Source organism: Nyctereutes procyonoides, unplaced genomic scaffold (genome assembly GCF_905146905.1).
Source record: "Nyctereutes procyonoides isolate TBG_1078 unplaced genomic scaffold, NYPRO_anot_genome, whole genome shotgun sequence".
Lineage (NCBI taxonomy): Eukaryota > Metazoa > Chordata > Mammalia > Carnivora > Canidae > Nyctereutes > Nyctereutes procyonoides.
In genome coordinates this window covers 20,297,891-20,322,934 of record NW_026575141.1, presented here as the reverse complement: position 1 = coordinate 20,322,934, position 25,044 = coordinate 20,297,891, and the positions used below count along the sequence as shown (strand labels likewise).

The 25,044-nt window shown below is 40.9% G+C and overlaps 1 pseudogene; it reads left to right on the top strand.

Moving 5' to 3' along the window:
• Positions 1 to 439: 439 nt before the first annotated feature.
• Positions 440 to 24,203, top strand: LOC129498167 (transketolase-like; annotated as a pseudogene).
• The last annotated feature ends 841 nt before the right edge of the window (positions 24,204 to 25,044 follow it).

Below are 25,044 nucleotides of genomic sequence, written 5' to 3'. Positions count from 1 at the left end.
GAGCTGAAGGCAGTTGCTTAACTAACTGAGCCATCAGGTGCCCCTTCTCTACTTATTTGTAACATCATGCATTATATTAAGTTTTCCTTAAATTTGACATTTACTTACATTATTTTTGGTTGTTCAAATTTCTTAGCACTTAGTGCAGTCAAGTAAAGTTAAAATAAAATACATATTTATTAAAACAATCTAATTAATCAGTTTTAAAATCAGCACTCAATTTTAGGCTAAGCAATAAACCTGTTCCAAATTGTATTATTCACAGACTATTTGAGGAGATAGAGGGAGGTGTTAACAGGAAGGAAGCAGAGAGAATGCAGGGCCTCATTATCTTCTGTAGATTTGTAAGAGAATCCAAAACAGGGGAAAAAAATTGCATGCGCTGAGAAGAACATCTTTCTCTCCTCTTATTAAAGAGGATGAAGGGTTTCGAGACAGGATGGAGGAAATCATTCAAGATGTAAACCAGACAGAAGGGATTCCTGGGATTTGCGGGGAGGTCCAGCCCAGTGGCTATGGTGGGTGGAAAAATCAGTGTGCAGCCACCAGGGACAGGGAGACATGTCTGGAGTCAGTGCAGGTGAAAGATCTGCCTGGGGCTGGAGCAGGCTCTGGGACTGGCTCTTCTTCCTGGAGGAGCGGGAACAGCCCCAACACCGCGGGTGGGAAAGAACAAGCTTCAGCATGAAGATGATGAAAGAAAGCCTGGCAAGGGCTTCTGTGAATTTCATGAGGCTTAGGAAGAATATGATGGATAAGAGATTCACTGCCAAGCTTGTTAAATAAAAATATGAGGAGATAGGGGAAAATGTCCTAGGAAAAAAATATGAAATTGATCCATTGAAGTCTCATTTGATATCAAGTACCAGTAGATGTATAAAAATGAAGATGCCTAGTAATTCTTAGGAGCAAAACAGTAAAATAAATTGGGAACAAAATTCCAGATTATATTCATCTATATGTTTACCCATCCAATCATTCAATGAATCTTTATGGGGTGCCCATTGTGTACCAGGAACTGTTTTAAGTGTGCAGAATAGACAGGTAGGGAAGCTGGAGGATCTTTCTTAAGAAGTTTATGGCCTAGGTCAGTGCTTAGAAGAGGTGAGGGATGAATTCTTGATGAGGGGCAAGTCCCAAGAAGGTGAGGAGGCGGAAAAAACCAAACATACCCTGAGATTTTGTTTATGTAGGTTTTAGGAAGATGGTGTGCCTTTTTATAGGGAGCTGGGTATGGATGTTTTTCTAGAAACAAAATATACTTTATAAATTATAGAAAGGAAACTTAAACGTCAGCTTTCCTACTCCCTCCAGACCTAGGTGAAATGCATATAGAATTTAGTTTCTGGTGAATTCCTAAAGGGAGGAATGAGGATGGAGCTAATTCATTATCTTAAGGTCACTTCATCTACAGAATCTTGGATCCTCATCAGGTCAACCCTCATGTGAAATTCTACTCTTTGTTTACTTTCCACCTCTGCATACCAAGTCCTTTTCATGTTAGAAGGTTTGAGTCCCTGAACTCAACAATGGCAAGGAGAAACAACTGCTATGATTACCTTAGATCAAGGTTTCTCAAGCCTGGCCCTATTGACCTTTGGGGCCAAATACTTGTTGTCCTGTGTACTGTCAGATGTTTAGTGACATCCTAGGCCTCTACCTATGAGTTGCCAGTGGCAGCCCCCTCCCCTGCCCAATTATGACAACCACATGTCCCCTGCATGTCAAAATCACCCAGGTGAGAACCATTGGCTTAGATCACTCATTCTTCCTTTGGAGAAATGTTTTACACAGTGCAGAGGGGAGTGGGGTGGTGTGTAATGGATGTTGAGGGGTGTGCAAACATTGTCAGTTCAGCGCCATCATGTCACACAACTCCAGAGGGCACTCTTTACCGTGTGCTTTATTTGATAGCACTCCTAGCACATCTCCCCTATGAATGGCACTCCCTGAGTTATTCAACACAAAGGTACCATGATTATAACCTATCCAACACACAAAATCCCCTTTTGTCCCTAGTAGCAGACACATACCTCACAGAAGGATTAGCCCAGGCACAATTGGGAATCAGCAAAATTCATCTTTTGTGCTTCCTCCCCATCTATACCTTTTTCTTCAAATTTTCCCACCTCCCACCCTTAGGTTTCCTTGTACTCACTGCCTTCCTCTCAGGAATAAAGTTCTTCTGTGAATGAGTATAATGGGTCTGAGAAGAGGCTGATAAAGGACTGAATCTCTAATAGTGGAAGCACAGTGGTCCTATAACACTTAGTTGTAGTGATAATGGCAGCATTAGCTAATGCACTGACCACTTACTGTATGTGGTTACTATGCCAGGCACAGTCTTTGTCACATTTAAATTTTTTAAAGATTTTATTTATTTATTCAAGAGAGAGAGAGAGAGAGAGAGAGGCAGAAACATAGGCAGAGGGAGATTCAAGCTCCCTGTGGGGAGCCTGATGTGGGACTTGACCCCAGGACCCCCAGATCACAACCTGAGCTGAAGGCAGATGCTCAATCACTGAGCCAACCCAGGTGTCCTGTCACACTTATCTTAACTATCATCTTAGGAGGAAAGTGCCATGGTGACTCCCACAAAGGAAGACTTGGAGAGGTTCAGAAAGTTTTCCAATGTCAAACAGTTAATAGGTAATGCATGTGGCAATCAAACCCAAGTGGTCCAACTCTAGGATGTGGGTTTCTAGCCATTTTTCTATTCAATTGCCCCTCAAATGGTATCAAACACATAATCATTGTGCAGGTAGCCATTTTTTGCACTCATGTCTAAGGCAGGCTTTGCTCATCCTGACCACTAGATCAGAGATGGAAGAACTACAGTTAGAGCTGAGAACTACTGTTGGGGCTCGAGGTGGGGGGCTGGGGAGGGCCAGTGAGAAGCACCAGCTTGATAGATTAATACCAGAGAAGTCTCAGGGCCAGGCATAAATTGGATAGGATAAATACCTGGAGCACCTACATGTGATATGGGCCTGGGGGAGCCTGAGCCATGCTTGAGATGGAAAACAGGATATCAGACCCAAAGTTTTAAAGTCTCAAACAGGAAGCCAAGCAAGAAGTTCACAGCTGGTAGACCACAGGTGTGGTGTGGCCTCAGATGAGCACTCAGAGTCTGGGGCCTGAGTTAAAAGCAGAGTTTTGAAACCAGCTCTATTTGTTCCATCTTGTCCTGTGGCATGGCACAATCCAATTTTTCTTGGGGTGACAACCACAAAAATAGAAGACAAAGTAGGCTTCTGTCCACTCCTGCAAGGTCCACCCACTCCGTAGCCTTGGGAGCAGATGGAGTTATCAGTTACCCAGGGGTGTGATGTAGGGAAACTGAAAAAGCACCTTCAGCTCCTAAATGTCTCCCGATGGTGCCTCTTACAGAAGGTAAAATTTCACCCTCAGAGCTTCAGTTGTCTGGATTACAGCTCATAGACGAGTTCATGGATGCACAATGCGGAGTCATCATCTCTCACTGGTACCTTTAGGGAAGACAAGTTTCCATTGAGAAAGTGGAATGAACCTTTGTGGGTGGGACACAGAAGAGGTGGGTTTGATGGTGGCAAGGAAAGGAAGGACAGATTCTGGGTGTTAAGAAACATTCAGCAAGAGCAAGGCCAGAGGGGCACAACCATGGTAATTCATTTCAGCAGGAGGCAGAACACAGCAGGACAGGACATAGTGAGATGGGGGTTACTGGGAGTGAGAGGAGGAACAGAAGAGGGAGGTGGGTGTGAGGTTGGGGTTGATGATGTACCCAAACCTAACTTTGTCGAGTTTCATTTTCAATTTTTCTCCATTAACATTTTTTTTTGTTATTGTATTTTAAATTGTTTTGTGGTTTTGGGTTACCTTCTCTTTCTCTGTATGCATTGGGTGCGACACATTCCTTAATTTGAGTAACTGAGACCAAAAATTTCCTGTGAAACATCCATGCCAATTTTCTGGAAATTCAGATATTTTCAAAAACCAAAACATCCTTTGGCAGTAGTGGAGGAGTGTTTTGCAGCAAAAAACTTCTTAAAGATGATATATTGCTGTACCATTTTACCCAATGCTACTTCAGCATTGAGTATTGCACACAGAGAGGATGGGATAATAGTTCCAATGGTGGCAATAAAACTTAGAGCATTTTTGCACTTAACCATTAAACACAGAATTGTAGGTATTTAAGCAGAATATCAAGTGGGAAAGCCAGCTGTGTACAGAAACAGGGACTGTTCAAGTAAAACAGTCACTGCACAGATACCACCTGAGGTTCAGTAATGAGAACATTCAGTAAATGCCCATGCTGGGAGGAATGTTTTATTAATGCCATGTCACTGATAGTTTCAGAAATGTCTTTTAAAAATGGCTCCTGCCAGATTCCAGTTGAGATGTACCAGAGAAAAGTGGGAAGGACTGAAGCGGGTCGTGTGGGGTCCCTTTTGGCAGAGACCTGGTCGGGCTGCGGAGATGCTGTGGGGTAGGAGTGGCTGAGTAGAGGTAGGGGCAGTGCACGCTAGGGCTTGTGGTCCTGAGGACAAATGGTTGTCTTCAGGAAGGAGGAGCAGGGCTCTAGGTCCTGGGGGTCGAACACTGTGATGGAAGGCAGGAGCACGGTCACGGCCAAAGGGCTCCATACGGTGTGTGCCATGTACACTGTAGGGGCCTTACTTATTTTTTAGAAGGGGGGGCAGAGGGAAAGGGAGGGAGAGAATCCTAAGTAGGCTCCATGCCCACAGCGGAGCCCCAGGCCAGCTCCATCTCACAACCCTGAGATCATGGCCTGAGCTGAAATCAAGAGTCCCACGGCTGACCTACTGAACCACCCAGGCCCCCCACTTTATCTAGGTTTTTGAAGAAGAGTCTTTTCATCAGAAGTCCTGCCCTCCACACAGCACTCTATTTTAAGTATTCTCTGTTACTTTCTTCCTCTATAGATTTTAAACTTTAATTAAATTAATTATAAATATTTTGAATGTACAAAACGGTGCCAGCTACGTAACTATTAAGAGCTATATATTCGTGGCTCAGCTTAAGAAATGACATAACGCATACTGTGGAGGCCCATCTCCAGAGGTAATCACGATCCTGAAATTCCTGTTCATCATTGCTAGTAATGTTGTTTTATGTCTGTGGCATATGTAGATATCAGTGTACAATATATAGTATTGTTTTGCATATTTTAAAATTTTAATAAAGGGGTATGTACTTTCTCAACATTTAAAAAAGTTTCCAACATTCTCTTAACATTGTGCTTTTGAGATTAATTTGTTTTAACTATTGTATAGTATTCTGTTGATGGAATATTCCACAATTCTTTATTCATCCTCCTGCTGATGGATACACATGAGTTTTTCTAAGTAAATGCCTAAGAATTGAAATTCTAGACCATAGAATTAGTGCATCTAAAGCTTTCTGAGATGATTGCTGGGATGGAGGTGGGGGTTCTTGTTAACTTGTAGGAGTTATTTATTTATTCTAGACACTAACCCTTTATCAGTTATGTGCATAGTAATCAGTGGTTTGTCTTTTAGTTTATGATGTCTTTCAACAAACAGACATTTTTAATGGAGTTGAGTTTATTTACCTTCCTTTTAAATTGTGCTGTTTTTTAAACCTTGTGTAATATATCCTTTGCTTCTTCAGGATCATAAAGATATTCTTTTTAAATTATCTTCTGAAACTTTAATGCTACATTTGGCCCTCAATCCACTTGGAATTTATTGCTGTGTATAATATGAAGAACAAATGAACACTTTTTGTATGAATGGCAAGTCGTACCAAGAAATTTTAAAAGCCCATCCTTGAGCAGCCCAGGTGGCTCAGAGGTTTAGTGCCGCCTTCAGCCCAGGGCCTGGTCCTGGAGGCCTGGGATCGAGTCCCACGTCGGGCTCCCTGCATGGAGCCTGCTTCTCTATGCCTCTCTTTCTCTCTCTGTGTCTCTCATTAATAAATAAATAAAATCTTAAAAAAAATAAAAAAATAAAAGCCCATGCTTTCCTCACTAACCTGCAAAGATAACCTATTTCTATATATGAGTAGACATATTCTCAATATTGGCAGTCTGTGCTCTTTATATACGTATTTATTGCTTTGCCAATATCACAGTAGGTTAATTACTATAGCTTTTTGATAAATCTTGATACTGGATATATTTCTGATATATGAGTAGATTCAGCTAGTTTGGATAGTACTTATACATAAGAAGGCACCAAATTGTATATAAGTATTTTCCTCCCAAAGCTTGCTCTTATTCCATAAAATTATCTTGGTTATTATTATCTTTTGCCTTTTGCTTTCCCATGTAAATTTTATGAGAGTTTCAAAACTCTTTCAAAAATTCTGTGGTGAAAGGTTAGGCAAAGCTTTTTGTCAGAGAATGCAATTACTTCTTCTGAAACAGAAATGTGATTGATCTTAAAACAACGAGATACCACAATGCACCAATTAAAATGGTAAAAATCCAAAATACTGACAACACCAAATGCTGGTGAAGTTGAAGAGTGACAGGAGCTTTCATTCATTGCTGATGGGAATACAAAACGATACAGCCACTTTGGAAGACAGTTGGCAGTTTGTTACAAAACTAAATGTATACTTATCACATGATCCAGCGATAGTGCTCCTTGGAATTTATCCATATGAGTTAGAAATGTATGCCTAAACAAAAACCGGCACACAAACACTGATAGCGACTTTATTCATAATTGCTAAAACTTGGAAGCCAACCAAGATGTCCTTCAATAGGTGAATGGATAAACAAAGCAAAGTACCTCCAGACAATAGAATATTATTCAGCAATAAAAAAAATAGGTCATCAAACCACAAAAAAAGACACATGGAGGAATCTTTAATACATTTTGCTAAGTGAAAGAAACCAGTCTGAGAAGCTACATACTATGTGATTCTAACCTTATGACTTCTGGAAAAGGCAAAACTGGGATACAGCAAAAAGATCATTGGTTGCCAGGGGTTCTGGGAGATGGAGGAATTAAAAAAGCATTATTGGAGAACTTTCAGAATAAGGCAATTAGACTAAGCTGGATGACTCCTATTTGCTTTCGTGACACTTTGTTCTCACATAGAATTGAGATTTATCTTATTGTATTGTTCTCCATCAGGGTGTAAGTTTTTTTTTAAAAGGGTGCCCAATTTTATTTATTATTTTATTATAAGTAATGGCAGGGAACTTGACACTTAGTTGTTGCTCAAAATATTTGTGAATTAATGTGTGACTCTAACGATGCAATGTAATAAACATTTTTAAAGGAACTGAGAGGGGGATCCTTGGGTGGCTCAGCGGATGAGAGCCTGCCTTTAGCCCAGGGAGTGATTGAGCTCCACATCAGGCTTCCCGCAGGGAGCCTGCTTGTCCCTCTGCCTGTGTCTCTGCCTCTCTCTCTCTCTGTGTGTCTCTCATAAATAAATAAATAAATAAAAATAAATAAAAAATCTTAAAAAAATAAAGGAACTGGGAAAAGGCTGATAAAAGATGATAAATAGAAAACTAATGCTCATTACTATGAAGAAATGGGATGAAAATGAAACAATAAAAGTCAAACCCTACGTCACAGGATACTTGCCACTGTCACATTTTAGACATGAGGATTTTGCTTTCATAGGTTTTACCTGCTCCCACAAAAATAAACTTGCAGTTTTAATATGCTGCTATGAATTTTTGAAAGTGTCTTCTAGAAAGGGCTTAAGGTAGAGGCAAACATTCTTCATTTTAGGAGCACCTAAGTGGCTTAGGTCCTGATCTCCAGGTCCTGAGATGGAGCCCTGCATGGTTCCCTGCTCAGTGAAGAGTCTGCTTCTCCCTCTTCTTCCGCCTCTGCCCCTCACCTCTGCACTCTCTCAAATAAATAAATTAAATCTTTACAAAACAACAACATTCTTCCTTTGAGAAAAATATCCCTCCCCTAAAATAGTTAACTTGAAAATATTAATAAGCATCACATTTAATGGAAATTAAATAATGTGGATTAAGCTTTTCCACATTTATTTTTTATTTTATTTTTAAATATTATTTTATTTTATTTTATTTATTTTATTATTATTTTTAAATATTATTTATTCATGAGAGTCACAGAGAAAGAGAGAGAGGCAGAGACACAGGCAGAGGGAGAAGCAGGCTCCATGCCGGGAGCCCGACGTGGGACTCGATCCCGGGACTCCAGGATCATGCCCTGGGCTGAAGGCAGGCGCCAAACCGCTGAGCCACCCAGGCGTCCCTGGATTAAGCTTTTAGAGGAAAACACTTAAGTATAATTTTGTTCCTTCTTTGCTTAAATATAAATGCTGCCTGGTCCAGATTATTTTAACCTTATGTACAAATTGACACTATACTCTACAGTGACTTCTTATTTCGATCCCGGGTCTCCAGGATCGCGCCCTGAGCCAAAGGCAGGCGCTAAACTGCTGCGACACCCAGGGATCCCCTCGAGCCTCTCTTGATTTCTTTCTTCTTTCTTTTTGGTATTCCCGATGAATTACAACCCCCTCACTCCTCACTCCCAAATAGGATTATCTCTCATTTAGAGATGTCAAAAGAGGAACAAGACAAACCACTACATGGGAAAAAATATTTTCAAAACCATGGGTGCCCAACAGAAAGGGCACAGAGTGGCTTCTGGAGACGGTAATATTCTATTTCTTGGCCTGGGGAGTGGGCATATGAGTGTTTATTTTATTATTGCTTTTTAAATTGTACTAGTGTTTTCTATACATGTATATAAGATAGACTTTATAATTTTAACAGAAGGCACCTCTTGGGTAGGGCAGTAATTTTCCTCATATTTTAGGTCAGTTTAACTTGATCTTGATGCCATTAATTTGCTCTTTATGTTTCAGACCCTCCTTTTCCACTCTGCCAGCTCCAGGTTTATGCTCTTTTGGTATTTTGTATTCCACTGTCTCCTTGACTCCCTACTACTTTGCTGTCAATGCACCAGCCAGTGAACCTTGCCTAGTAATGTCCCTCCTTGGTCCTGGCGAGCAGTAAAATGCTATACTCCCTTTTTTTTTTTTTAAGATTTTATTTATTTATTTGACAGAGAAAGAGCACGAGCACGAGGAGCAACAGAAGGAGAAGGAGGGAGAAGCAGATTCCTCGCTGAGCAGGGAGCCCAATGTGGGCCTGGATCCCAGGACCCCGGGATCATAGCCTGAGCCGAGGGCAGTCGCCCAACCAACTGAGCCACCCAGGTACCCCAATAAAACACTATATTCTATGAACAAAGAAACGGTTCATACTTAGGCAAGAATGGAATTATAAATTAATTAATTACCTAAACTCACCTTTATTAAAGACCTGCTGTATGCCAAGCTGCCTGCTAAGTTTTGGGATAGCAGGGAACCTGCTGCCTAGTGCAGTCTGGCAGGCAGGTTTCCCCATCTTGCCGAAGCTGAGCAACAGACGGTGGAGGCCGCCGGCAGGGCTACATGGGAGAGATTTCTCTGCAGTAGGGGAAGAGGTGGAATTGGTGTAATTGAAAGGTGAAAATGACAAGTGTCTCTTCTACAAATGCTATCTGAATATATCAACATGTATATGTGTGTTAAAAATAAAATACATTAACATCACGTAAAAAAAGAGAAATTTTGCTCTCCTGTGGGCTTCTCTGGTGTCCATTCCTACTTATTTGGCATTAGGCCTGAACTGCCCCCTTTTGTCTTTGGGGTCTATTTTGTCTGCTCAACTCAACTATTAGCTCTGTAAGGAACAGAGAACTGGCATCTATATCCACACGGAAATGAACAGCTACTCTTGCATTTTATACAGCTAAATAAGTATTTATTGACTGATTTGCCTAACATGGTTTGGCACCAAATATTTGGTACTATTTAGATAAAACCACTCACAGTGATCCAAATTTACCTTGGTAGTTTATTTCTGAGGGGAGTGGCTTATATTTTTGAAAAGGAAACAGCCTCAGACCTTGAAATTGTAATTTGTAAACTAAGGATAAATTTAATAGCATGAGTGAGACAAGAAATGCTTCATATCTAAATTGCTTCTTCTTTTTTTTTAAAAAAGCCTTTTTAAAAATTCAAAATAATGTAACATTGTACATTGTGCAATGTGCATTGTACAAAAAGAAAAACATTCTTTTTATAGCATCCCACCTACGTAGTATAATTTAAGAGAAGTGTTTTATAGCATATTCCAAATACAGGCTGTCATCGTAAGTATATATCTTGCATTTTGTTGGAGAAGCTGTTAGGTGTTTGTGTGCTATAAAACAAGCATCATAATAATATCCCTCTTCTGTTTCTATTCTATTTCATACATTCCTTTGGATGGTAGTATGTAAACAGGTGATGATAAGAACCTGCCTTAGAGAAAGCATTTCAGTTTAACATAATCATTTTCTTTAATAAGTAGCATAATTACTTCAAGCAATGTTTCTGATATTTGACAGAAGATTAGGATGTTGGGAAAGCCATGCATTTTGATATCAAAAAGGAAATGACAACCTGTAAATAAAACTATGTATTTAGAAACCTGAGCTATTGATAACTTTAACCAAAGGAAACGATGAGTTTTTTCTGTGTTTTAAAACTAAATTTGAGTATAAAAAAGCCGAGTTTATTAAGTACTGGTCTCATTCGGTACATATGTTCTATGGTTTCAGGTCTATCTGGATTGTTCTCATGCTTTCGGAAAACTTTCCCCACTTGTTGGTTGATACTACAAGCGTCTACAACAGTGGACACAGTCCATTCATTGTAGTTTTGGATTTAAGGTTTAAAGTGAAGTTGCCATGGGGGAATATGACATGATGATTTAAATTCAAACTAAGGCCTCTGCTACTGGTACTAGGTCCTTAATTAAGGATTAAGTTTGGTAGATGGATGAGGAAAGAGACTGTAAGAAAGATCATAGCGGCATAAGAAATCCAAACGGAAAATGAAGTTGCATATTGTGATTTTTTTTTCATAAAACGTAAGTGGCAGTTACTTCTCCTTTAAAATGTCAATGTCGTAAGTAAAATTTTTAGTGTGTGTGTGTGTGTGTGTGTGTGTGTGTGTGTGTGTGTAATGTATCATAGCTAAAGTATTTAGGAAAAGCAACTTTGTTCCTGATATTGGCTGTGTATCCAAGATTGGAGATGTGAATACAGGGAGTCACCACTTACCTGGGCAGAGTCATGAGTGGATACTAGGGCAGGACCCAAAGCTGGAGAAGGAAAACCAGAAGTGTAACAGGAATTGCTGGGGGTTCAGTGTAGACAAGTCTAGGAGGGAAAAACTCCAGGGGGCCTAGTTGTGGGGGGCCTCCACAATATTATGAGATTTATCTCCAGGAGCTTGACTAGTTTCCCACAGCAAATAGCAAAAGAAAATCTCCTAATATTTCTACCCGGAAGAGGGGAAAGATGCCATTTTTTAAAAAAGGTTTTATTTATTTATTCATGAGAGACACACACAGACAGAGAGGCAGAGACACAGGCAGAGGGAGAAGAAACAGGCTCCCTGTGGGCAGCCCGATGCGGGCCCCCATCTCGGGAGCCGGCAATCACACCCTGAGCCAAAGGCAGAGGCTCAGCCATTGAGCCTCCCAGGTGCCCCAAACACAACCTAATTTAGTGGGATGTTACCAAAGCCTAATTGACTAAAAGGGAAATAGAGGGAAATAGGCAACTCCAGCCCACTTTAGCCATCTCGTACCATCTAAGGGGGGAGAAAAAAAGTGGAGGAAGTCTTGTGAAGTTCACAGTCCAGATGCACAGGCTCGTTAAAAAGACAGACCTAATCATAGGACCATGGAACACTTCCTTCACTCACACCTCACCAGCACATTGCTAATGACTTATCCCCAGCACTTTCTTTGAACCAATACATCATATCTAGTTATCAAGAAAAAAATTACAAGGCATACCAAACAGACCTTGGAGCACTGCTGAAGGGCTAAGGAAGGGTCCAGGAAAAAGAGAAGATGTGAAATAGCTGTAGCCATGGAAATGGTCAGATGGGACGTCTGCAGCCGCATGCACTATATTTTGTTTCTACAACGAGTGCATCTTTTACTGAGTTAGCTCAGAGAAGAGTCTTAAGATCATCATAGGTGGAGCATTGTCTTTACAATATGCAAAGCCATCATTTGTTATTATTTTTATTTTCATGATGAAGGAGAGAATCAGAACATAGCTCTTTTACAAGGAGAGCATAATTCTGAATAGTTGATTTCTCAAAACAAATTTAAAGCATTCCTGTTTCCCCTGATAATCTCATGTTATTGAGATTAGATACTTTACATAAGTCTGTGAGCTTTTGGATTTTTTTTTTAGATTTGGCAAGTAAGCAAGAATTTGTGGCTCATTAATCTCCATGGCCACAATCTCAGTTGCATTGCCCCTCAGAAATGTGGCATGAGGCATGGATTGCCCCCTTTTCATCTTTGAGACACTCAGCTCAGTGGAGCTCACAGATGGGCCAGTGCTCTGACAGGCTGTTGAATTGCAAGTGTTCCATGGTAGGGAGAATTCTAAGATGTGATCCCCAACCCTTGAGTATGAGAAGGACCTGTAAATATGGTCTGTTATCACTCTCATGATCAAGTTATGCAACATGGCACAGTTGGGTTTTAAAAAGGGAGATTATTCTGGATGACTTAATTAGGTGAGCCCTTAGAAGGAATAGTGCTCTTCCACGGAGCCTGGGTGGCTCAATTGGTTAAGCATCTGACTCTTGGTTTCAGCTCAGGTCATGATCTCAGGGCCGTGGGATAGGGCCCCACCTCAGGCTCAGCACTAAATGGCTAGCCTGCTTGAGATTTTCTCTTCCTCCCCCTACCTGCCCCTCCCCTCTCGCTCACATGCTCTCTCTCTCTGTCTCAAAAATAAATAAATAAAATCTTTTTCAAAAAAAAAAAAAAAGGAATGCAGTTCTTCCTAGAGAGAGGGATTCAAAGTCTGGGAAAGTTGAAATGTGAGAGGGATTGGACATGAGAAAAATTCTTCATTGTTGGCTTTGAACATTAGGTGATCACATGGCAAGGAGTACAGGCAGCTAGCTTCTAGGACTGAGAACATTTCTTAGCTGATGCTTAGCAGGGAAATTTGGACTTCCATACTACAATATCAAGGATCTGAATTCTGCCACAGCCACCTGAGCTCCAGATGAGAATGTAGCTGGTCAAGACCTTTATCTCAGCCTCATGAGAGCCTGAGCAAGGATGCCTCCTCCATGTTGTGCATAGACTTCTGACCCACAGAGCTGTGAGCACTTAATACACTCAGGACTTGTTTTAAAGCCACCAAGTTTGTAGTTGTTTTTAAATGGCAGGAGAAAATAAAGCAGTTTCTAACCTGAGTTTAAGAAAAGTCAATAAATCATGTTCCCACAACTATAACCAAATAATTATCTTGGATATGAAAAGGAAGAGGGCTATTTCCTCACTGTATTGCTGCCACTGAGGAATGATGTGACTTCTCTGGGTGTCAACTTCCTTAGCCCTAAACAAAGCCATGAGTTAAGATCTTATCTGGCTTCTCTAGTTCAAACATTCTATAATTCCCTCCTGGCCACTTCTACCTATAACTGACAAAATGAAAGTCATTGCTAAAAGAGTAATCCATTATCCACCTGCAGTACTGTAGGGGAAGGAGGAAGTGCAATTTCTGGAAATAATGCCATAGTGCTTACTAAAGATATGGTTTTATCTTTCTATTCCTATTTCTGGGCTTCCTGACCTGTGCTACACTCTTGAGGCACACATGGAACCTGGGTTCAGCGTTCTGAATAAACATTAAAACTCTTACGGATAGCTTGGCCCTAGTTGAGGAATTTATTAATATAAGTCCTTTAAAAGTTAAGAGTTTTGTGTTTTAAGTCTATCATCTCAGCAGAATCATCCTCACATTATTTTATTTAAAACAAAATAAACAAGGCCAAACTAGGCAAAACAAGAAAACAAAAACAGATCAGTTGATTCATACAAGACACATTGTCTCTGCTGCATGGCAGACTGAATATACAATTTATTTCCAGTGTAAAGCTCTTCGGCCACTGCTATAGGCACAAAGACATGTGAGATGCTCTTCATACCAATTCAGTGCCAAGGAAGAATAATGACGCCATGGTTATTGTATTGCTTTGGAAGACAGGCTTCCTGATTTACAATAAACTGGTTTTGTGCTACAACTTAATGGATACTAATCATTCATTGCACTCAATGATTCCAGTTTTCCTATAAATGAATAAAATTTCCTAAATAAAATCCTAAATTATAATATCTCTATGCCTGTCACACTGTGATTTGGGGCTTCTAGTAACATAACAATCTTAAGAAGAGTCTTAGTATTTGTTTCATGTACTCCCCTTCTTAGTTTTGAAGACTAAGAGGAAATTTTTTTCTTTTATAAATTGTAGAATTCATTCAGGTTTATTGTGGATTTATTAATAATACAAACAAACATGGAACTAGAGGGTACTATGCTAAGCAAAAGGAGTCTGAGAAAGCCAAATACCACATGATTTCACTCAAATGTGGAATTTAAGAAACAGAACAGATGAGCACAGGGGAAGGGAAAGAAAAGTAAAATACGATAAAAACAGAGAGGGAGGCAAATCATAAGAGACTCTTAACTCTAGGGAACAAGTTGAGGGTTGCTGGAGGGTGGTGGAGGGGAATGGGGTAACTGGGTGATATAATAAGCACTGGATGCTACATGCAACTGATAAATCACTAAATTTTACTCCTGAAACTAATAATACACTGTTAATTAAAGTGAATTTAAATAAAAAATGTAAAAATAATAATACAAACAAAAAAGATATATATATTCCATAGCCCAATTTGCACATTCATTCAAGTGTAATTGGCTCTGATAGTACCTCCTTAAATTTTCCATGCTGAGCATTTCACTCACCTCCCCTAAGTCTGATACTACTGAGGCATGTGTATTCAGACCCCTAGGTTTGATACTACTGAGGCATGTGTCACAAAGAAAAATCTCTGTGGGTCAAGAATGTCTACAAAACGCTGTTGTAGATCATTCAAATTTTAATGTGTACGAGGCACCTGTGTATTTGTTAAACTACAGCTTCCGAATGAGCCTTAGATTCTGCATTCTACCAATGCTGCTGACTCTCAGACTACTGAGGAAATTAATAAGCCCTTTAAAGGATTGTGATATATGCTATCATTTCAGAATCACTTTAGTTCTGTTTAAACATTGATGCTGGCCTCTACTCCCAGAATTACTGATTAAGTTTAGGAAGGGGCTTAGGAATTTGCATTCCTAACATGTTCCCATGTGATGCTGCTGCTGGTCCGGGGACTATACTTTGAGAACCAGTAGGGTGCTCTGGGCCATTGGGCTGGAAACTTATTTCCCAGTCTGGAGTTCCTACTTTCTTACCGGCATCACAAGATTTATCTTAATTTAAAAGCATATTTTACAATATTTTCCCCTGAAAAATGTTTTAAGATGGTTTGAGGCCAGATGATTTGGGCTCTCTAGTATTCAAATAAATTGACCAAAACTCTTATTTCTTTCACTTCAGTGTTTGTCTCAACTCAATTCATTTTACTGAGGAGCAGTAGGGTTCCTTTTTAATTTTTCTTGGTTAGGAAGCTAAGTTAAAATATTATAGTTATATGTCGAATATCCTCTCTTCCCTTAATTTCAGTAGGTTTTGGGGAGAGGAAGAACATACTATATCTGCAAACTGCCATCTTTACCAAAGCTTATGGCTTCGTTTCTGATCCATCTTCTTAAAACCTACAATTTTCTATTCATCCCCTTTATCATACACACAGTGTTCAGTATATGCATATTAAATAAAATAAGGAAGATGTTCAATAATCTTAAAAATTGCAGTGAATTTTGAGTTAAGATAAAAAACACTTAATAACTTGTCATTTGTAGGAGTCTAATATAAAACAGCAATTCAACATTCATGGACATTCAGTAAATCCATCAGTAAGAGACAGACTCCTCATTTGTCTCAATAAGAGGCCGGTGCCCATCAAGGAGCCTCTTTACTTTAAGCTCTTAATTGAATTGCTGGTAACTCAGAAGTTCCAATGGATGGGTTGTTAGTATTTTAGTTCCATTGAGCTTTTTAGAAACACAACATTACAAATTCTCACACACTGTTGGTCAGAATGCAAGATGGTGTAGCACTATCAAAAAAAGTATGGAGTTTCCTCAAAAAATTAAAAATAGAGCTACCATATGGTTCAGCAATCCCATTTCTGGGTATTTATCCAAAAGAATTGAAATCAGGATCTCAAAGAGGTATTAGCACTTTTAGTTTCATTACAGAACTATTCTCAGGAGCCAAGATGTGGAAACAACTTACATGTCTATCAACAGATAAATGGGTAAAGAAAATGTGGTATATTCACACAGTTGATTACTAGCAAGCTTTACAAAAGAAGGAAATTCTGTAATATGCGACAACATGGATGAATCTTAAGGATAAGTATAGAAAGTGAAATAAGCCAGTCACAGAAAGATAAATACTGTGTGATTTCACTTATAGGAGGTATTTAAAATAGTCAAATTTAGGGGCGCCCAGGGTGGCTCAGTTGGTTAGGCATCTGACTCTTGATGTCCACACAGGTCATGACCTCAGGGTCATGAGATGGAGCCCTGCTCCGTGTGGAGTCTGCCCGAGGTTCTCTCTCAACATCTGCCTCTGCCCCTACCCCATCCACTGTCTCTCTCGAGATAATAAAATCTTTAAAAAAACACTCAAATTTATAGAGTCAAAGAGTGGAATGGTGGTGGTTGCCAGGAGCTGTAGGGAGGGAGAAATGGGGAGTTGCTAATCAATGAGCATATAAAGTTTTAGTTAAGCAGGAAGAATAATAAGCCCTAGAGATCTGCCATATAACATACCTATAATCAACAAAAATGTATTTCGCACTTCGAGTTTTGATAAGAGGGTAGATCTTTTTTTAAAAAAATATTTTATTTATTCATGAGAGACACAGAGAGAGAGGCAGAGATGTAGGCAGAGGAAGAAGCAGGCTCCCTGCCAGGAGCCCAATGTGTAACTCATCCCAGGACCCTGGAATCACAACCTGAGCCAAAGGCAGATGCTCAACCACTGAGCCACCCAAGTGTCCCAATAAGAGGGTAGATCTTATGTTAATAAGATAATATTCTTATGATGATATGATAATAAAATAAAATTTAAAAAACCAAATTGTGAAGGAAAAAAAATCATTGCTCTGTTGCTGAAAATAAAAATATGCCATTACCTTATAGTGGGTAGTTGAGATTGAAGATTTTTTTAAATAAGTAGTGTAACCTTGTAACCAGTCTTCTTTTCACTTTATATGCTTTGTCATCATGTAGAAGAAATATTCTGTAATTGTGGTTTCTCTTTAAGATATTCAAGAATCACCTTACTGGATCTATTTGTACACTTAAGTGGAGGAAATATCAGGACTCCCGAATATCAAAACCACAATTAAAGGATAAACACGTAACCATTGTGGCTGTTAAAAAGAGCTGATGCAGATTATGGTGGCAACTGAATGATATTGAATAATGTCAATATCGTGGAACTGAGTGCATAAGCCTCAGGGTGACTCTTTTGAAAAGACAGCGCTCATTTGATGGACCACGGTTCAGCAAATTTTCCCTAGTTTTTGGAGCCCATTTGTCCTTATGTTCATGGGTGACTTTTCATGTGGTTGTGATAGGACGGTGTGGAAAGGGAGATTTGGAGCCACATGGAGGCCCTAACCATCATCTGGGAAAGAACTGATGTAGAGCAATCAGAAGACTCACAAGGGTGATCTTGGTTCTTGAAATCTGCCTTTTTAAGTCTTCCCATAACCAGATCTTTCTATCACTGAAGCTGATGTTCCTTGCCTGCCACCTCCTTTTTCATTCATTCCTTCCTCTCCTCCCCCATTCCCGAATATGGGCGCTTACTCAGCAGTGGGAGCCAGCACTGTCCCAGGTGCAAGGCCTTAGCGCAGAGCCAAAGGGGACCCGTGTCTGCCGTCCCATGCTAACCATACTTTATCTGTATTTCTCTCACGCAATTGCTATACTTTAGTCATTTGGGCTTATCTCAACCTCCTATAAAATAGCGAGTGCTTTGATGTCCGTGCCATTGTCTAATTCACTTATCGCAAGGTTTTACAACTAAAAGACAACTGACATGTGATGAATGAATGAAAGAAAAAGTGGCTGAATAAATGAGCGAGTGAATGAATCAAACTTTTGGACCTATTATGCCCAAGTAATGCAACTTAATTTTTATCTTTCTGAAATGTTGCAGCACAAACCCAACCTCCATCATGATGTATGGGAGTCACATAAAATAGTTGGATGCCAATGGAGCCATTAGAGTGGAATTTTTAAAAAACCATCAGAAGATATTTCTGTGGAGTTATAGAACACATGTTTTATAGCCTAACAGAATTGAATCAGGATCCCATTGGAGGGGGCTGGGTGCTGCAAATGCAGGATGATGTCTTTACCTAACAGACTTAACAGCTGCTTGGAAGAGGCCACTAATGTGTATTATGAAGGAATATCGTTTTAGGAATAGCAGTAGAGGAAGTAGAGGAAGTTTTTATTTTTTCTTAAGATTTTATTTATCTATCTATCTATCTATCTATCTATCTATTTATTTATTTATTTGAGAGCGAGGGACGACGAGAGCGTGTGTGTCAAACACACAGGTGCTGGGAGCAGGGGGGTGGGGTGTGGCGGCAGATGGGGAAGGAGAGGGACATGCAGACTGCCTGTTGAGCACGGAGCCCTAGGAGGGGCTCAATCCCCCCACCCTGAGATCTTGACCTGAGCTGAAATCAAGAGTTGAAGGTTTAACTGACTGAGCCTCCCAGGCACCCCTTCTTTGTTAACTTTTTATCAACTGTAACCACTAAGATATTTGAGAAAAGGTCTGTGTAAGATATTTTTTTTTTTAACTTGGAATGTTTGAAAATATCTTTAGTCTACCATTAAATGTAAATGATAGTATAGCTAATGTTTCAGTCTGGGTTCTTTTGAAAACAGAAAACACAGTATGATACCACCACAGCTTTGCTCCACAGGTACAAGCCCCTCAGAGTAGTCAGACTCGAATGTGTGCGAAAGTGCTGATATTTTGGTATTGACATACAATCAGGCAGTGGCATTAAAAAAGCTATAGAGGCGGCCACCCTTAGGTCCCAAAGCAGAGGCCAAGTTTCTGCCTAGGCCCACAGTGAAAGGCAAACCAGATCCTACTGTGAGAATCTTCAAAGTGCTTTTTCTTTTCTGCTTCATGAGCAGAAAATGTTTTCTTTCTCTTTCTATGTTTAATTCTTCTTTGTTGTTCTAGAAAGATTGTCAATGAAATGCCCATTCTTCAGAGAGCAATTCGGGAGAGGGAGTTGAGGGGGAAATCTTCTATCCCAACCCAAAGGTTTCATGGCTCAGAAAAGCACATCAGGCAATCCTACGTCCTCCCAAGTCTGACTTGTTTTGTAATAATACTACACGTGGGAGAACAATCCCGTTTGCAGTATGTCGAAAACAGACCAGTTCCTCTTCATAGTCTTTGCTGTCCAATGGTATTTTCTAGGCATAGGGCTACCAGAATTGTGGAGAAATTCTAGGGAAAAAAAATGCTAACCTTGAAAGGAAATAGTTCTGCTGAAGGTGTGTTTAATTTGCCTCATTAGAACATAACTTCTTAGTATGAAACGTCTAAGTGCAGCTTAATGGTGACTTCGTAGCCATAGTATGTAAGTACATACACTCTGCTTAAGAAACAGGGAAAAAAAAAGGGAGGGATGAGGGAGAGAAGAAAGGAAGTCAGTTTCTTGTTATTAAAGTGTTAGCAGCTGTACTTAAAGGCTAAAAGTCTATCTATCTATCTATCTATCTATCATCTATCTATCTATCTATCTATCTATCTATCTATCTATCACCAAACCTACTGTTTTCATACCTCTGATTACCAAGAAAAAGACGAAGCCCAATCTTGTTATATTATACCCATAAAGTCACTTTATTTATTATTTCGAATGTTTCAAAACATCATTTAGGTAGATTACCAAAATTATTAAAATAATGCTTATCATACAAATTATTCATGCCTCAACTATTGCAACAGCAGATGTAAATATTCATTGGCGTGCTTGTGAAGTTTTCTCAAGGATGCATTGTGTCCAAAGTCCACAAAAACTTCAATTCGTGTTATATCTATGGTGTAGAGAGCTAAGCTGCTGAAGTAGTATTTCTTAATACAGCAGCTCCTGATGTTTCCCGCATAAAACTCAGTCTAAGAAGCTTTTCCTTTGATACCACTATTTTTCACATGACTTTGACCAAGGTCAGTGCTGCCTAATAGTTCTATGATAGACAACCCATTTTGGTTTTATTTATAAAGCAAAGCAAATTTTCTCCCAAGTTACATTGAGCTTTTCATCTTTAGAAAGATAAATCTAAAAAATAATAATAATAAAAAAATTTAAAAAAATTAAAAAAGAAAAAAAAAAGAAAGAAAAATCTACTTATAATTTTTTTTTCCTCTTCCGGCACCCGCACCTGGGCAGGCTCCTGGGAGAGCAGAAGGGCAGCCTGGAGATGCACTGATACCCAGGGGGCCCCGCATGCCCCCGACTGCGTGCCACCGTCCTTTATTTAGAGAGCTTCAGCAACATTTTTCCACCCCTGAAAATAATTAAAAAACCAACCAGATACTCCATTGGTGTTGATACGAAAGCAAGAAAGACCCTGTGTGGTCTCATCTGAGCCTGTCTCTCCAGACTCGTCTCTTCCTACTTGCTCTGTGCCGTGATCAGACTCAAATATTTGAACTCCTTAGAGCACATCCTCATCCTACTGTGGTGTGGTTTGGAATGGTGGGGTTCGGAGCTGACAGCCAAGAAAGAACTCTTGAGATGTCTTTGGTGCAAAAAGGTGGGTTTATGGGATCCCTGGGTGGCTCTGTGGTTTGGCGCCTGCCTTCAGCCCAGGGTGTGATCCTGGAGTCCTAGGATTGAGCCACACATGGGGCTCCCTGGATGGGGCCTGCTTCTCCCTCTGCCTGTGTCTCTGCCTCCCCCACCCCTGTCTCTCATGAATAAATAAATAAAATCTTAAAAAAAAAAAAAGGTAGGTTTATTAAAAGCAGGGGACAGACCTGTGGGCAGGAAGAGCTGCTCTGGGGTTGTGACCGGTGATTTGATTATATACTTTCCCATTGGGAGGAGGCTAGGGGTAGTGGTGGTCCCTAAGGAAGTTAGGAAGCAAGGTTTCCAGGACCTTGAGGGGGCTAGCTGTTACTAGGAAAAGGTCATTTATTACTGTCTAGTAAAACCATAGTCATGAGACCCTTCAGATGTATATTGGTGGGCCATATGCTTGGGGGAAGATTGCTAACATACATGTTGTGGGGGGCGGGGGGGGGCTAGAAATAAAGGAAGTTTCCAGACGAATTTTTATATGTTAAAGCAGACTCACAGGATCCTGGGGGTGGGGATAACATTTTGCTAAGATGCCTTTTGCCCTTAGCAAAGTTATTAACATGGAGGCAGCTGAGTTCCTAGAGGAATGTCACTGCCTGTTTCAAGGACTTGTCAATGGACTGTAATTTGTAAGGAAATTTAATTTTTTTCTTTTGCCTTTGTCTCTGTTCACATTTATTCCTTGCTTCCAAGTGCTTTTCCTTCCTGATTCTTCTGGCAAACTTCCTGTTTTTCAAGATTCCCCTCTCTCATACCTCTTAGATGATACCCTTTCTGCATTCCTAGGATACTTCTTACTTCTCACTGGTATTGCCTTCTTGCATTTTAATCATTTTTCCACCTGTGTATCCCCCTCCCTCCACTTGCTGTGAGCCTCTTGAGGTTGAGGACTGTGATTCATACATTGTTTAACCATAAATGAATGCAATGATAACATCTAAATAATAACAACAATTCTTTATTGTCATCAAATATCCATTATTCAAACTTCTGGGATTGTCTCATAATTTTTTTAAAAGTTTATTTGTTTAATATAAAACAGCTGATTGATGTATCTTTAAGTTTCTTTTCAAACTTCCTGAACGTCTCTGGCTGGAAACCAGTTTTTTTTTTTTTATGGTGAAAAAAATTATATTTAGATTTATAGCCGGCTGGACTCATTTAGATGATCCCGATTTTGTTGGCAACATCCAAAGCATCATAGTCAGGAGCCAGTCAAACGTATGCTTTCTTCTCTCCATCAGGCCTGAGCAAGGTGTTGACCTTGGCCACATCAATGTCATAGAGCTTCTTCACAGCCTGTTTGATCTGGTGCTTACTGGCCTTGACATCCACAATGAACATGAGTGTGTTGTTGTCTTCTATTTTCTTCATGGCTGACTCAGTAGTTAGGGGGAACTTGATGATGGCACAATGATCAAGCCGGTTTCTCCTGGAGGTGCTCTTTCGAGGATATTTGGGCTGCCTTTGGAGACACAGGGTCTTGGGTCGTTGGAATGTAGGTGACATGTGGATCTTCTTTATTTGTGTGACTGTGCACGCCTTTCAGCACCGCTTTCTTAGCTTTCAAAGCCTTTGCTTTGGCTTCAGCTTTGGGAGGGGCAGGGGCTTCCTTCTTCACCTTAGGTGCCATCTTCCAAGGGCCACGCGGCTCCTATCCTGTACGCTGTCTGGGCTGAGGCCGGCTTCCTGCCCGAGGAGAAGCTGCTGAACCTGAGAAAGATCACCTCTGACTTGGATGGGCACCCCTTGGTGAAACAAGCTTTCACCGACGTGGCCACTGGCTCCCTGGGCCAGGGCCTTGGAGCCGCTTGCGGGATGGCCTACACAGGCAAGTACTTTGACAAAACCAGCTACTGCATCTACTGCGTGATGGGAGACGGGGAGCTGTTGGAGGGTGCCATGTAGGAGGCCGTGGTGTTTGCCAGCATCTGCAAACTGGACAACCTGATTGCCATTCTTGACATCAACCGCCTGGGCCAGAGCGACCCCACCCCACTGCAACACCAGGTGGACATCTACCAGAAGCGTTGTGAGTCCTTCGGCTGGCACGCCGTCATCGTGGACGGACACAGCATGGAAGAGCTGTGCAAGGCCTTCGGCCAGGCCAAGCACCAGCCAACGGCCATCATCGCCAAGACCTTCAAGGGGCGGGGGATCCCAGGGATCGAGGATAAGGATGCTTGGCGTGGGAAGCCCCTCCCCAAAAACATGGCTGATCAGATTGTCCAGGAAATACACAACCAGATCCAGAGCCAAAAGAAGATCCTCGTGACTCCCCCACAAGAGGATGCCCCTTCTGTGAACATTACCAACATCCGCATGCCAAGCCCACCCAGCTATAAAGTTGGGGACAAGATAGCCACCCGCAAGGACTATGGACAGGCCCTGGCCAAGGTGGGCCGTGCCCATGATTGCATCATTGCCCTGGATGGAGACACCAAGAATTCCACCTTCTCAGAGATAGATCTTCAGAAAGAAGCACCCAGACCGCTTCATTGAGTGCTACATTGCTGAGTAGAACATGGTCAGTGTCGCGGTGGGCTGTGCCACACAACAGGATGGTGCCCTTCTGTAGTGCTTTTGGTGCCTTCTTCACACCAGCCTTTGATCAGATTCCCATGGCGGCCATCTCCGAGAGCAACATCAACTTCTGTGGCTCCCACACAGTCCATTGGGGAAGATGGGCCATCTCAGATGGCTCTGGAAGATCTGGCCATGTTTCGGTCCATCCCCACTGGTATGATCTTTTACACAAGCAACGGGGTGTCTACAGAGAAGGCGGTGGAGTTAGCAGCCAATACAAAGGGCATCTGCTTCATCCAGACCAGCCACCCAGAAAACGCCATCATCTATAACAACAATGAAGATTTCCAAATCAAACAAGCCAAGGTGGTCCTGAAGAGCAAGGATGACCAGGTGACTGTGATTGGGGCCGGAGTGACCCTACACGAGGCCTTGGCTGCTGCTGACCTGCTGAAGAAAGAGAAGATCAACATTCGTGTGTTGGACCCCTTCACCATCAAGCCCCTGGACAGAAATCTCATTCTTGAAAGCGCCCGTGCAACCAAGGGCAGGATCGTCACCGTGGAGGACCATTACTATGAAGGTGGCATCGGTGAGGCAGAGTCCTCTGCGGTGGTGGGCGAGCCTGGCATCACCGTCTCCCGCCTTGCAGTTGGCGAGGTACCAAAAAGCTGAGCTGCTGAAGATGTTTGGCATTGACAGGGACGCCATTGCACAAGCTGTGAAGGACTTTGTCGCCAAGGCCTAGGGAGGGTAGAGGGTGTGAGCCTCTAAGTTTTTTTTTTTTTTTTTTTTTTAATCTTTAAACATATCTGTTGAGCTGAGTGCTGTTCTTTAGAGACTTCAACACTCTGGATATTTGTGATTATCTCCATTGTCATGGTCTATTCAGGCTGCTATAATAGAATTCCACAGATTGGCTTAAACAACCAAATTTTATTGCTCACAGTTCTGGAGGTTGGGAAGTCCAAGATCACAGTGCCAGCTGATTTGGTGTCTGGTGTCTGATACATGAATAATATTCCATTATTTATGTACATACTTAATTTTCTTCATTCTTCTGTAAGCAAACACTTAGCTTGTTTCTGTATCTTGGCTGCTGTGAATAATGCCGCAATGAACATGAGAGTGCAGATATCTCTTTCAGATCCTGATTTCATTTCCTTTGGGTATAGACTCAGGAGTGGGATTGCTGGATCATATGATAGTTCACTTTTTAATATTTTGAGGAACTTCCAGCAGCTTTCTATAGTGGCTGCACCAATTTACATTTCTACCAAGGGTACACAAGGGTTTCCTTTTCTTTATATCTTTGCCACTACTTGTTATCTCCTGTCTTTTTGATGATAGCCGTTCTAATAGGTGTGCGGTGGTATCTCATTGTGGTTTTGCTTTGAATTTCCCTGACAGTGATGTTGAACATCTTTTCATGTCCCAATTGGCCATTTGCGTGCCTTGTTTGATAAAATGTCTATTTACGTCCTCCGCTCATTTTTAAATCAGTTTTTTTCTATTTATCTGTATGAATTCCTTATATGTTTTGAATATTAACCCATTATGGGATGTATGACTTGCAAACATCTTCTCCC